The 12,886-nt window shown below is 43.3% G+C and overlaps 1 long non-coding RNA gene across 1 annotated transcript; it reads left to right on the top strand.

The window, feature by feature from the left end:
- The first annotated feature begins 6,506 nt into the window (after positions 1-6,506).
- On the top strand, positions 6,507-9,885 carry LOC118472189 (uncharacterized). Its single transcript, XR_004850174.1, has 2 exons — positions 6,507-9,490; positions 9,595-9,885. It is a non-coding gene; the product is annotated as an uncharacterized lncRNA (long non-coding RNA).
- The last annotated feature ends 3,001 nt before the right edge of the window (positions 9,886-12,886 follow it).

The raw sequence follows: 12,886 nt of genomic DNA, 5'->3' as shown, positions 1-12,886 counted from the left end.
CGACGTCGTTTATCCGCATAATTTTCCTGCCGAGCTTAAGCTTCTTTCAAGTGATGTCTTATGTGTTGGACCTTCTCTTCTGTTTCTTTAACCAAATCGGGCCTAAAAACCATCGTTCTCCGGGTTTTAACCAATTTAAGGGTGTTCTGCATCGTTGGCCGTACAGAGCTTCAAACGATGCCATTTTAATACTTTCTTGATATATGTTATTATAAGAAAATTCTGCCAGTGGCAGACAATCATCCCATTTTTGTGGAAATTCCAGGACACATGCTCGTATCATATATTCAAGTATTTGATTTACCCTCTCAGTTTGTCCACTCGTCTGAGGATGATAGGTTGAACTGTGGAGTAATTTAGTACCCAAAGATTTGTGCAGCTCCTCCCAAAACATGGATACAAATTGCGGTCCTCGGTCCGACACTATCGTCTTTGGAACTCCATGTAAATTGAGAATACGAGCGATATAAAGTTCTGCATATGCAACCACGGGATATTTCACCTTAACGGGAAAAATGGGCTGTCTTTGTAAGTCGATCAATTATGACCCAAATAAAGTCGAATCCTTTAGCTGTCCTGAGTAATCCCACAATGAAATCCATACTGTTGTCCTGAGTAATCCCACAATGAAATCCATACTGATATCTTCCCATTTCCAGGTTGGGATTGGCAAGGATTGTAACGGCCTAACAGCCTTCATATGTATCGCCTTGACACGTCTACAAGTGTCACATTTTGTCACATAGCGTGCGATTTCAATCTTCATTTTAGTCCACCAATAATGTTGTTTCAAGTCTTGGTACATCTTAGTGCTTCCAGGGTGAATGGAATACCAACTAAGATGAGCTTCATCCACTATTTGTTGACGGCCTTCAACATTCTTTGGCACTACTATGCGGTCTTTAAACCATATCACTCCTTGATCATCTTTCCTAAAACAATTAGCTTTGCCAGCTTCCAATTTCTCTTGAATATACTTCATACCCTTATCGGTCCTTTGAGCATCAATAATTGTTTGTAGAAGAACTGACTCAAGCTTCAGATGTGCCATGGTCCCTTGTTGTACTATCCCTAGATTTAAGCTTTCCATTTCTTGACATAGAGTGGTGTCAGATGATCTTACTGTGAGACAATGACAAGAAGCTTTACGACTTAAAGCATCTGCCACCACATTAGCCTTTCTTGGCTGATAACGAATCTCCAAGTCATAATTCTTGATTAGCTCGAGCCACCTTCTTTGTCTCATGTTTAGCTCTGACTGGGTGAAGATATACTCTTCAAACTCTTGTGATCCGTATATAAGTGACATATATTACCTAGCAGATAATGACGCTAAATCATAAGGGCAAGAACTATTGCGGCCAGTTCCAAATCATGTGTGGGGTGATGTTCCTCATGTCGGTGTAGCTGCCTTGAAGCATAAGCTATTACTCGTCCTTCTTGCATCAGGACGAATCCAACCCCACTACCTGATGCGTCACAATAAACATCAAATGGCTTCTCAATGTCCGGTTGGGCCAAAACCGGTGCAGTGGTCAACAATACTTTCAATTGTTCAAAGGCCTCGTTGCAATTAGAGGACCAATCAAACTTAACATCATTTTTTAATAACCCAGTAATGGGTTTAACAATCTTGGAGAAATCCGGGATAAATCTGTGGTAATAACCAGCCAATCCAAGAAAACTTCTAACTTGATGCAATGAAGTGGGTGATTTCCATTCTATAATATCCTTAACCTTGCTGGGATCAACCGCAATCTCCTTGGCAGATAAAACATGTCCTAGAAACTGGATTTCCTCCAACCAGAACGCGCACTTACTGAATTTGGCATAAAGCTGATGTTCTCTCAAGCGCATTAATACAATCCACAAATGTTTTGCATGCTCCTCCTCATTCTTACAATAGTTCAAAATGTCATCAATGAAGACCACCACAAACTTGTATAATTTGGGCATGAATACCGAATTCATCAAGTATGTGAAGTGGGCTGGAGCATTTGTCAATCCAAAAGACATAACCAAATATTCAAATAAACCATACTGAGTGGTAAAAACGGTCTTGAGTATATCCTCAGGTCGAATTCTGATCTGATGATAGCCCAATCTGAGATCAATTTTGGAAAACACCCGGGCTCTAGTGAGTTGATCGAATAAAATATCGATCTGAGGAAGAGGATACTTGTTTTTGATAGTTACTTCATTAAGGGGTCTGTAGTCCACGCACATTCGAAGTCTTATCCTTCTTCTTGACAAAGATTGTTGGACATCCCCATGGCGATGAACTTGGTCTCATAAATCCTTTCTCCAATAAGTCTTGTAATTGTGTCTTGAGTTTCGCCAGCTCATTGGGTGGCATACGGTACGACCTTCTGGAGATAGGAGCCGTACCGGGCTTCAATTAGATCACAAACTCCACATCCCTTTCCAGCAGTAACCCGGGCAAATCTTCACGGAATACATCTGGGAATTCACACACAACCAGAATGTCCTATATTTGTTGTACTATGGCCTCAAAAACTTGTCCAGATGTTTTTACTGGGATAGATACAAGGATGGATAATTTGAATTGTTCGTGACCATGACTCAATTGAATGGTCCTTTGATCCGCATTGATGATAGCCTTATTCTGGGATAACCAATTCATGCCTAGAATTACATCTACATCTTGTCCCATTATAACTATCATGTTAGTAGGGAACTCATGTTCGGCCAATGTTACGGGTACGTGGAAGACTACTTCCTTAGTAAATATTTTGTAACACCCTTGGTGTTACTGGCACTAAAACTTGAGCATGACATCATATGCATTGACATTTCATTTTGTTTGTTACACCTAGAATGCATCCACTAGGTAAAACTTCAAAACAAGTGTGATGTGGTGGTTTGAAGTATTCTTAACCCTAGGGTAGGGTACTTAACATTGGGATTAGGGCATGTGGGTAATGGGAAGCCAAAAGGAGTAATACCTTAAAAGTCATTGGAAATATTCATAAGAGATCAGGTTTGATGGATTTGAGTGGCACAAAAACCCTAGAGTGCTCAAAACCCTAAAAGGAACCCTAGAAAACCCTAACTTGTACCCTAGGGGGTGATTTCAAATTCTATACACTTTTAGACCAAAGTGTATACATCAGAGTGGTAGAACATCAAAAACCAAGAAACTTTTACATTGGAGAATTTTCAAGTAGTATGGAACAATTTGGACTTAATTGCAAAAGTCCCAAGAACACCCATGTGTTAAACTCTAAAATTTCAGTGAGATTAAGCTGACTTTGGAGCATTGTATTTCTTAATTCATGAGGATTTTGCCCTAGGTAAATACATCAAACTTGTAGAGCCATGATAGGAGTACAACTTTGATTAAGTGACTAAGCATTGGTGTTGTACGAAAATTGAAGATAAATGGACATGAAGTTGGACTGTCAATCATCGCTGAAGACTAAAACTTGGCTGACAGTAAGATCCGATGAACGTTGGAGTCGGATTAAGCCTGATCGAGTGAGCAAATGACCAAGGTTCCTATGGTCGAATTGGAGCTGGTATATAGGAGATTAACTTTGTAACAGACGGATTAGGGAGTTGCCACATAAAAATTTGTGAAAAACACCCCTGAAGATGCTCTGTCAGATAGACTGATGAAGGTCCTGATGGTACAGTAGCCTAACAAAGATCACCAGGTTCAGTGCACCGTCACCGGTAAACTCTGCTCCGCGATCCTTACCGGCGTCGCGATTCGTGCGCCCTGGTGTGCTGATAACGGATGGCGGTGAAAGATCTCGTCGCAGGGAAGGGATTGGAGCCTTATCACCGGACTGTTCACCGTACCCACTTGCCGCGTGATTAACCGAGGTGTCCTCGCTGGAGTTCGCCGCCCTTCGTAGCCGTGCCACGTACTTAGACGTGTTACCACGTCACAGTAGGTCGTTGTTGATAGCCTGCTCATTGCTTGGAACATTGCCTCGGTGAAAGCCACGGTAGCGTTCGGTGGTGACTCACCCCTCTCTTTGGCCGCCAGCTTTCCCCTTCAAAATTCGGAGCCCATCGCTCTCAGAGGCTATAAATTGAGTGCACCGTTAGCTCCGCTAGGTAGTTACGAAGCCAGAACACTAGCCCTCGCCTCCGATCGTCCACCGTAGCGCCCTAATTTCGTTTTTCCCCCAAATCCACTCTTCGCACCACCACGAGTCACCTCGTCGTGGTCAGCCGTCTACAGGTCCGCTCTCGCCCTCCTGATTCGTGTTTCAGCACTCTAACTAGCATGCTTGTGATACTCGTCGACCCTTCCAATTAAACTATACCGCACCTAGTCGTCGGGAACACCTCGGTTTTCCCTTGGGTCTTGCCGCCGTCGTGGGTAGATGAACTCTGGGCCGGACTACCTTAATTAAGGGATGGATTAGGATCGCCAGGGGTGGAATTAGGTGTAGACCAAGTTAGGACACTGGTTGTTGCGTATTCTGGCCGGTACGAGTGCACCGGAGAGCGCGCACGCTGTCGTTCACCGTCGGGGACTTGGAGTTGTGAAGAGAAAGAAGGGTGAGGGGTTTTGCGCAAATGTCAGAGAGACACATGAATAGTTCCACGACTTCTTTGCCGGTTATTCAAAAAGTCGAGGGCCTCTACGCAAGATGGTCAGTGCGGGCGCGCGCGGGCGCGGGTTTCCCCTGTTGGTGGGCCGGTTTGGGCTGGTTTCAGCCCAATACTATTCCTTCTTTTTCCTTTTATTTTTTCTTCCAAACTTGGACATTTATAGAAAATTCTTAAAAAATTATAAAATCATGAGACCGATTTTACTAGACTCCTAAATTCATCTAGTTTTTAATAAAAATAGTTTCAAGATTTTTAGTCCAAACCAGGAATTATTTAGCATTTAAAGATGCCTAAACCTAGCCATTTAGAATTTTAGAATTTAATTGATAGCTCCAAAATAGTAAAACTTTTTGGGTAAGCTTAACTCAAGGATTAAAGCCCTTGGGTAGAGTTTGACATGCTTTGGACATTGGTTGGCCCCAAACCTAAGGCACTAGCTTTCTAGGATTTAAATACCTAATCCTAATAGAGCACTAAACTAGGAAACCCTAATAACTAGTGTGTACCGTGAAGGAAAGTTGTATTCAAAATACAACTTAGTGTGTTTCTATTATAACTGCATATTCATACCATCACATGAGCATTCATGTATATATATTGTTATGTATAGAAAACGAAGAAGAAGTGGTAGTCGAAGAAGTTGCCCCACAAGCTAAAATTCCACCTGTCGAGAACAACTTCTACTTTGATATCTGTGGGACAGACCCTGAGCCTCTTACAACACAAGGCAAGCCCCGATGCATTTACCCCTTCCGTGTGGTTTTAAACTCTTATTCACTTGAGATGATGCATTAAGTTATAGGAGTTGAGTGCTAAACAATTACTGCATTTCCTTCCTTGGAACTGATTACCATTCCTTGATACATGTTTTATTTAAAAGTTTTCTGATGCTTAGTCTTGCCTTAGAAAACAAAATGTTTTGTTTTAAACAAAGATGACGCTTCATATGAGATGGGAAGTTTTCAAAGAAAAGACTTGATGGTGAATCCTTCATGGCCATGATGGGTTCAACATTTGAAAAGATGTACCTCTACCAGGTACCAAACTTTGGGTTGTAAATGGTAAAGACGAGACCGGACGGGTGACTTGCGCGAGAAGGAAATCTCGGTGTAGTGTCTCCGTCTGAGTCGACTATGAACCGTGTCGATGTAGGCTTGATGATCGAGGACCTTTTAACTGGCCACATGCCTCATCATGGGTAAGCTTTGCCTCGGTCAGACCAATACCAGAAAGGCTACCACGCAATGGGAGTGGAGAGATGGCGAGAGTAGCGTGTACCCTCAGTGGCAAGAGGCTGGACGGTGGTGTATCTGTGCTCTCAGTTGGCGTGAACCCGTTCTGGTCTTGAGAAACCCGGTGGCGAGTTGACATATGCAAGGGTTAAGTGCTACATATGTCGTGTGGTTAGAGATCCCCAGCCGGGTATTAATCGATTCGGATCGCCGCCACTTCTCGGACATAAAGACTTGGTCACTGCCCTACACGTAGCAATCCAGTAAAGTGAAGGGTTGATAAAAGACGGCTAGTGTAGGCCATGTGCTTGAACTAGGATAGAAAGAACTCTAGCTGCAGGTAATGACTTAACCTGATAATAAAATTGGATTTTTAAGGATCCACTGTTAGTAAGCATTTCTGCAAATAGATTCTATGATTCTTGATCAGCTTTACCTTGAATCCCACAAGCCAGCATATCCTTGAGAGTATTTTCCTTTGTTGGGTAAGACTTGCGAAAGTACACTCCGTACTCAAGGTTTTCGAACCCATGTTGTTGTAGGTGATGAAACAGCGGAGTTTTGTTGTTTCTGCTCGAAGGTGGTGTAACACCCCTAGTGTTACTGACACTAAAACTTGAGCATGGCATCATATGCATTGACATTTCATTTTGTTTGTTACACCTAGAATGCATCCACTAGGTAAGACTTCAAAACAAGTGTGATGTGGTGGCTTGAAATATTCTTAACCCTAGGGTAGGGTACTTAACCCTAGGATTAGGGCATGTGGGTAATGGGAAGACAAAATGAGTAATACATTAAAAGTCATTGGAGATATTCATAAGAGATCAAGTTTGATGGATTTGAGTGGCACAAAAACTCTAGAGTGCTCAAAACCCTAAAAGGAACCCTAGAAAACCCTAATTTGTACCCTAGGGTGTGATTTGAAATTCTATACATTTTTGGAACAAAGTGTATATATATAAATGGTAGAACATCAAAAAGCAAGCAACTTTTACATTGGAGGATTTTCAAGTAATGTGGAGCAAATTGGACTTAAGTGCAAAAAGCCTCTAAGGCATCTATGTGACAAACTCTCAAATTTCAGTGTAATTAGGCCAAGTTTGAGGCCTTATATTTCAAAATCTATGAGGATTTTGCAATGGGTCAACACATCAAACTTATAGAGCTATGATAGGAGTACAAATTTTATTAAGTGATTAAGTCCTAAAGCTACATGGAAATGGGAGAAAAATAGACCTGAAGTTGGTCTGTCAGTCGACCTTAACACTGAATTTTGACTATCAGTAAGTTGACATGAACTTTGAGATTGATTTGCGGGGATCCAGTGAATGTTTGATCAAGGTCTTTATAACAAAATTAAAGCTGGTACATTGCACAACAACTTTGATGTAGTTGCATTAGCAGTTTGCCACATAAAAATTCAAGAAAAACGCCCTTCAATGTGCCCTGTCAGGCGCTTTAAAGAAGATCTTCATGGTACAGTGTCTGAAAATATCAGTGATGCAGTGCACCTCGCCGCCGGTGACCTCCACGCCACAATCCGCACCGGCCGTTGTGGTTCGTGCTCGGCCCAGGGAGGATATTACCGTGGGACGTAAAAAGATTGGAGGGGGAAAGGATCGGGCCGGCCTCACCGTACCCACTTGCCCGGCGACGTGGCCATGCAACCATCACCGTGGTTGCCGCCGCTCACTTTGGTTGTGCCATGCCATGAGTCGCGTGTCACCTCGCCGTTGGTCGTGTGAGATAGTCGCTTACCCTCCCCGGCTTTACCCTCATTGAGCGCCACGTCTGGCGAACTCCAGTGACTCACCACGACGCCACCTAACCTCCCTCTTGTCCAATATTCGGAGCCACTGCTCTGGTAGGCTATAAATTGAGTACACCATTAGCTCTGCTAGGTTGTTATGAAGCCAGAGCACCAGCCCTCGCCTCCGATTAGCCACCGTAGCACCCTAATTCTGTTCTTCCGCCCAAATTGGCCAAAACCACCGCCGTTAGCATCTCGTCGTGGTCAGCCACCTCCAGGTCCGCTCTCGCCCTCCTAGTTTGTGTTTCGGCACTCTCATGTGCGTGTGATACTCGTCGGCTCGGCCAAATTGGCTATATCGCGCTAGAACATCAGGAACACGTCGGGAAGGTCGCTAGCTCCATGGTGTACGTGGACTAAACTCTAGGATGGTGTTTAGGTTAGATTAATGGCTCCCAGTGGATCGCCAAAGTTAGAATTAGGTGTAGACCGAGTTAGGACGCTGGTTGTTGCGTATTCCGGCCAGTACAGGTTCACCAGAGAACGTGCACGCCGTCGTTCACCGGAGAACTGCATATTCATAGCATCACCTGAGCATTCATGTATATGTATTGTTATGTATAGAAAACGAAGAAGAAGTAGTAGTCGAAGAAGAAGTTGCCCCGCAAGCTAAAATTCCACCTATCGAGGACAACTTCTACTTTGATATCTGTGGGACAGACCCTGAGCCTCCTACAACACAAGGCAAGCCCCGGTGCATTTACCACTTTTCTTGTTTTAAATTCTTTATCACTTGAAATGATGCATTAGGTGATTGGAGTTGTGTGCTAACCAATTGCTGCATTCCCTTCATTGGAACTGATTACCATTCCTTGATACCTGATTTTACTTAAAAATTTTCTGATGCTTAGCCTTGCTTTAGAAAACAAAATGTTTTGAATTTAAGAAAAGATGATGCTTCATATGGGATGGGAATTTTTCAAAGAAAAGATTTGATGGTGAATCCATCATGGCCATGATGGGTTCAACATCGAAAAAGATGTACCTCTGACAGGTACCAAACTTTGGGGTTGTAAATGATAAAGACGAGACTGGGCAGGTGACTTGCACGAGAAGGAAGTCTCGGTGTAGTGTCTCCGTCTGAGTCGATTAAGGACCGTGTCGATGTAGGCTTGATGATCGAGGACCTTTTAACTGGCCACATGCCTCGTCATGGGTAAGCTTTGCCTCGGTCTAACCAATACCAGAAAGGCCACCACGCAATGCGAGTGGAGAGATGGCGAGAGTAGCGTGTACCCTCCATGGCAAGAGGCTGGACGGTGGTGTATCTGTGCTCTCGGTTGGGGTGAACCCGGTCTGGTCTTGAGAAACCTAGTGGCGAGTTGACATATGCAAGGGTTAAGTGCTATATATGTCGTGTGGTTGGAGATCCCCAGCTGGGTATTAATCGATTCAGATCGCCGTTACTTCTCAGACATGAAGAGTTGGTCACTGACTTACACGTAGCAATCCTGAAATAAAGGGTTGATAAAAGATGGCTAGTATAGGCTAAGTGTCTGAACTAGGATGGAAAGAACTCTAGATACAGGTAATGACTTAACATGATAATAAAACTGGATTTCTAAGGATCCACTGTTAGTAAGCATTTCTGCACTCCTTGAGAGTCTTTTCCTTTGTCGGCTAAGACTTGAGAAAGTACACTCTGTACTCATGGTTTTCGAACCCATGTTGTTGTAGGTGATGAAACAGCGAAGTTTTGTTTTTTCTGCTCGAAGGTGGTGCTAAAGGAGGAGGCCAATCTGTAAACTATTTGGGGAGGATGTGTTGCCTCCTAGTTTAAAACACTAAGCTTTTGTGTGGGAGGATGTTTTACCTCCCTGTTTTGTAATAATAAGTTATGCACTCATAACACCCGGTACTATAATACTCTCTCTATACTTTATTAATGTAAATTATGTTATTGTAATCCGCTTCCACTATTTCCTTACTCCGGTTATGTGTGTAATGTCTGTGTGATAGGTGAAGCGCTCTTGGGCGATATGATGATGATACAGATGACCAAACTTGTCTAGTGATTATGTGCATCTACATGGTTGTACGAGGTCCTTAGGACAAGGACATCTGTAGGTGGGCCTAATACCTTGGAAGTTCCATGACAGGTGGTACCAATGGAGGAGACAAATCAGTGAACGTGTTAGTGGGAGGATGTTTTACCTCCCTGTTTGTAATAATAAGTTATGCACTCAGACACCCAATACTGTAATAAATACTCTCCCTATATTTTTATAAATGTAAATTAAGTTATTGTAATCTGCTTCCGCTTATTCTTTTCTCCGATTACGTGTGTAATGTCTGTGTGATGGGTGAAGCGCTCTTGGGCGATATGATGATTATACAGATGACCGAACTTGTCGAGTGATTATGTGCATCTACATGGTTGTCCGAGGTCCTTAGGACAAGGACATCTATAGGTGGGCCTAATACCTTGGGAGGTTCTATGACATATTTGACCCCTAGGTGAGTGAATAACAAAACCCTCTTTTGATTCAGTACTATGTATGCAATTCTTCTTCACAAAAGTCTTGCTCATAAAGGTATGTGATGCACCAGAATCAAAAAGGATAACGGCTAGATGGTTGGCAACAAGAAACATACCCATCATCACCAGTTCTCCTTCTGGAGTAGTCGCCACTTGGGTGTAATAAACTCGCCCAGTTTTCTTTGTATTCTTGCCCACTGGAGGGTTGGCCACATTTCCCTTTCCATGGGTTGCGTTCCTAGAAGTCTGTTGGAAATTTGATTTATTCTGCTTTGTATAGGGACAATCTTTCATAAAGTGTCCAGACTTCCCACAATGAAAGCAGCCATTTGAGGAACTAGATAGGGTGGGGAAACAAACACTAGGGGCACTCGGCTAATTATTCTGGGCGGGGGCAGGAGTAGGACGAATGAAAACTGGTTGTTTGAACGGATATGTGGGTGGACAAGGAGAAGAACGATTTGGGTTGAAGGGACGAATTACCAACCTTGTCTGCTTTTCAGACCCCTGAGATGATCCTTCACCCCCATATCCCTTTGTTTTTCCTTGTCCTGAATTCTTGGCTTCCACTGACAGTGTTGTGCTTATTGCGTACTGGGAGAGATGATTGAACTTGTTGAGATACTGCATTACCGAGTCTCCCCCTTGCTTTAGACGTATAAACTCCACCAACTTCATATGTAAAACCCCTTCTGGAACATAATGTTCCCTAAACGCTTGTTTGAATTCCGCCCATGTGACCAGATGTCCTACAGGCTGAATAGCTGAAAAATTTGCCCACCAGGTGCTGGCAGGACCTCTCAATTGTTGGGCGGCAAATAGGGGCTTCTGCGTTTCAGTACACCGGATCTGTCCGAATTTTTGTTCCATATCCTGTACCCATTCATCCACTTCCAAAGGTTCTTCTGCTTTGATAAAAAGCGATGGACGAGTTTCAGAAAACTCCAGGTACGTGGTGTCTCGTGGCCCATGGGGTTGACCTCTGCCTCCATGTTGCTGAAACTGATTTCCTGCCAATTCACGCAGGAAACATGTGTTGTCAGCGGTAGCATTAACTAAGGCAGCGATAGCCTCAGCCAATGTAGGAGGTACAGGTGGTGGGTTTGGAGTTTCCTCCCCGCCATGGGAAGTTCCCGCCCCATCTTGAGCACGTGTTCTTGATGGAATCTGAGGAAAAACAATATACTGAATTATTACATGTCGAAAGTACACCATCTTTATTACATTATGCTAGTACTAATTATACATACTCATTAGTACAACTCAACTTCCTTAGTTAATTTACATAAGGAGACTACTTATACTACACTACTCTAATTATCTTCGTCCTTGGCCGCTCCTGCTCCACTGCCAGCTTCGGGAGAACGTTCATCTGCGAGGTTCATGGAAGGAGGGGCTCTAAAAAGATCCAACTCCTCATCAAGTCCTCCACTAGCTGCTCCAGATGTTATGGCTCCCATTGTTGCAAATTCAGGTGGTACATTCGGATGCAGCAAGTCATATAACATGTGCATTTCCGCATGCAGAGTGTTACAGTATGCTTGCAGATTCTCCAAAGCTGCGCTTAGTTTTGCTACCCGGGCTAGAGCATTTGCCTCACAGTCCAGTCGATAGCCGTGTCTCGTTCCACAATTTCTTGCTGCAAGCGATTAACCTCCGCTGACAGCTCAGCAATGCGGCGGCTTTCTCGCGCACGCTCCCTATTTACATGGCGTAGCTCTGACATGAGTTGTTCCACCCTTTCCTCTAGATCCTCTATTGGATCATTGCTTCCGCTACTGCTCCCCTCATGTCTAGGAGCTAACTGGTGCGGGGGCACACCTCGAGGTCTGGTTGACTTTCGTTGGGTGGTCTTGGTACGCGCCATACCTCCATAAGAGGGGAAGATTTATTTAGTATAGTTTAAACATGATGCCTGCATGACCTAATGATTATGGAACCAACTTTTCGTTGATCCCCTATCTCCTACATATACTATTATTTGGCACTCTGTTACCCGACTTTAAAAGATAAGTTACTACTTACTACCAGAAAGTGGCAAGATAAGAATGAAAGAATGTTGCAAGGTAAGTATTTTAAAAAAAATCTTTTGAAGTACTACGAAATGTCTAAAGAGATGGGCTTCGCTTCGATACTAGCTATGACGGAACCTCCCAAGGTATTAGGCCCACCTACAGATGTCCTTGTCCTAAGGACCTCAGACAATCATGCAGGTGCGCATAATGACTCGGCAAGTTCGGTTATCTGTATCTTCATCATATCACCCAAGAGCACTTAACCTATCACGCAGATATTACACATAAACGGAGTAGAGAATGAGCGGAAAGGAATACAATAATATAATTTACATTCATATAAAAATATAGAAAGAGTAATTATTACATAACCGGGTGTTCGAGTGTGAAACTTATTATTACATTACCGGGAGGCAAAACATTCTCCCCAAATAAGTTTAGTGTTCTTCCTCCTACTTGGGCACCACCTTGGAGCAGAAACAGCAGAACTCAGCTCTTTCATCACCTGCAACAACATGGGTTCAAAAACCCTGAGTACGTAGTGTACTTTCTCAAGTCTTACCCGTCAAAGGAAAAAGACTCTCAAGGATATGCTAGCTTACTTTGAGTGGATCCTTAAAAATCCATTTTTATTATCAGGTTAAGTATACCTGCATCTAGAGTTCTTTCTAGCCTAGATCAGGCACTTGGCCTATGCTACCCGTCTTTTAACATTACTTCGGTTCATTTGATTGCTACGTGTAGGGCCGTGCCCAAG

Source organism: Zea mays, chromosome 6 (assembly GCF_902167145.1).
Source record: "Zea mays cultivar B73 chromosome 6, Zm-B73-REFERENCE-NAM-5.0, whole genome shotgun sequence".
In the NCBI taxonomy this organism is placed as follows: Eukaryota; Viridiplantae; Streptophyta; class Magnoliopsida; order Poales; family Poaceae; genus Zea; species Zea mays.
This window is presented reverse-complemented; position numbering and strand designations above follow the sequence as displayed.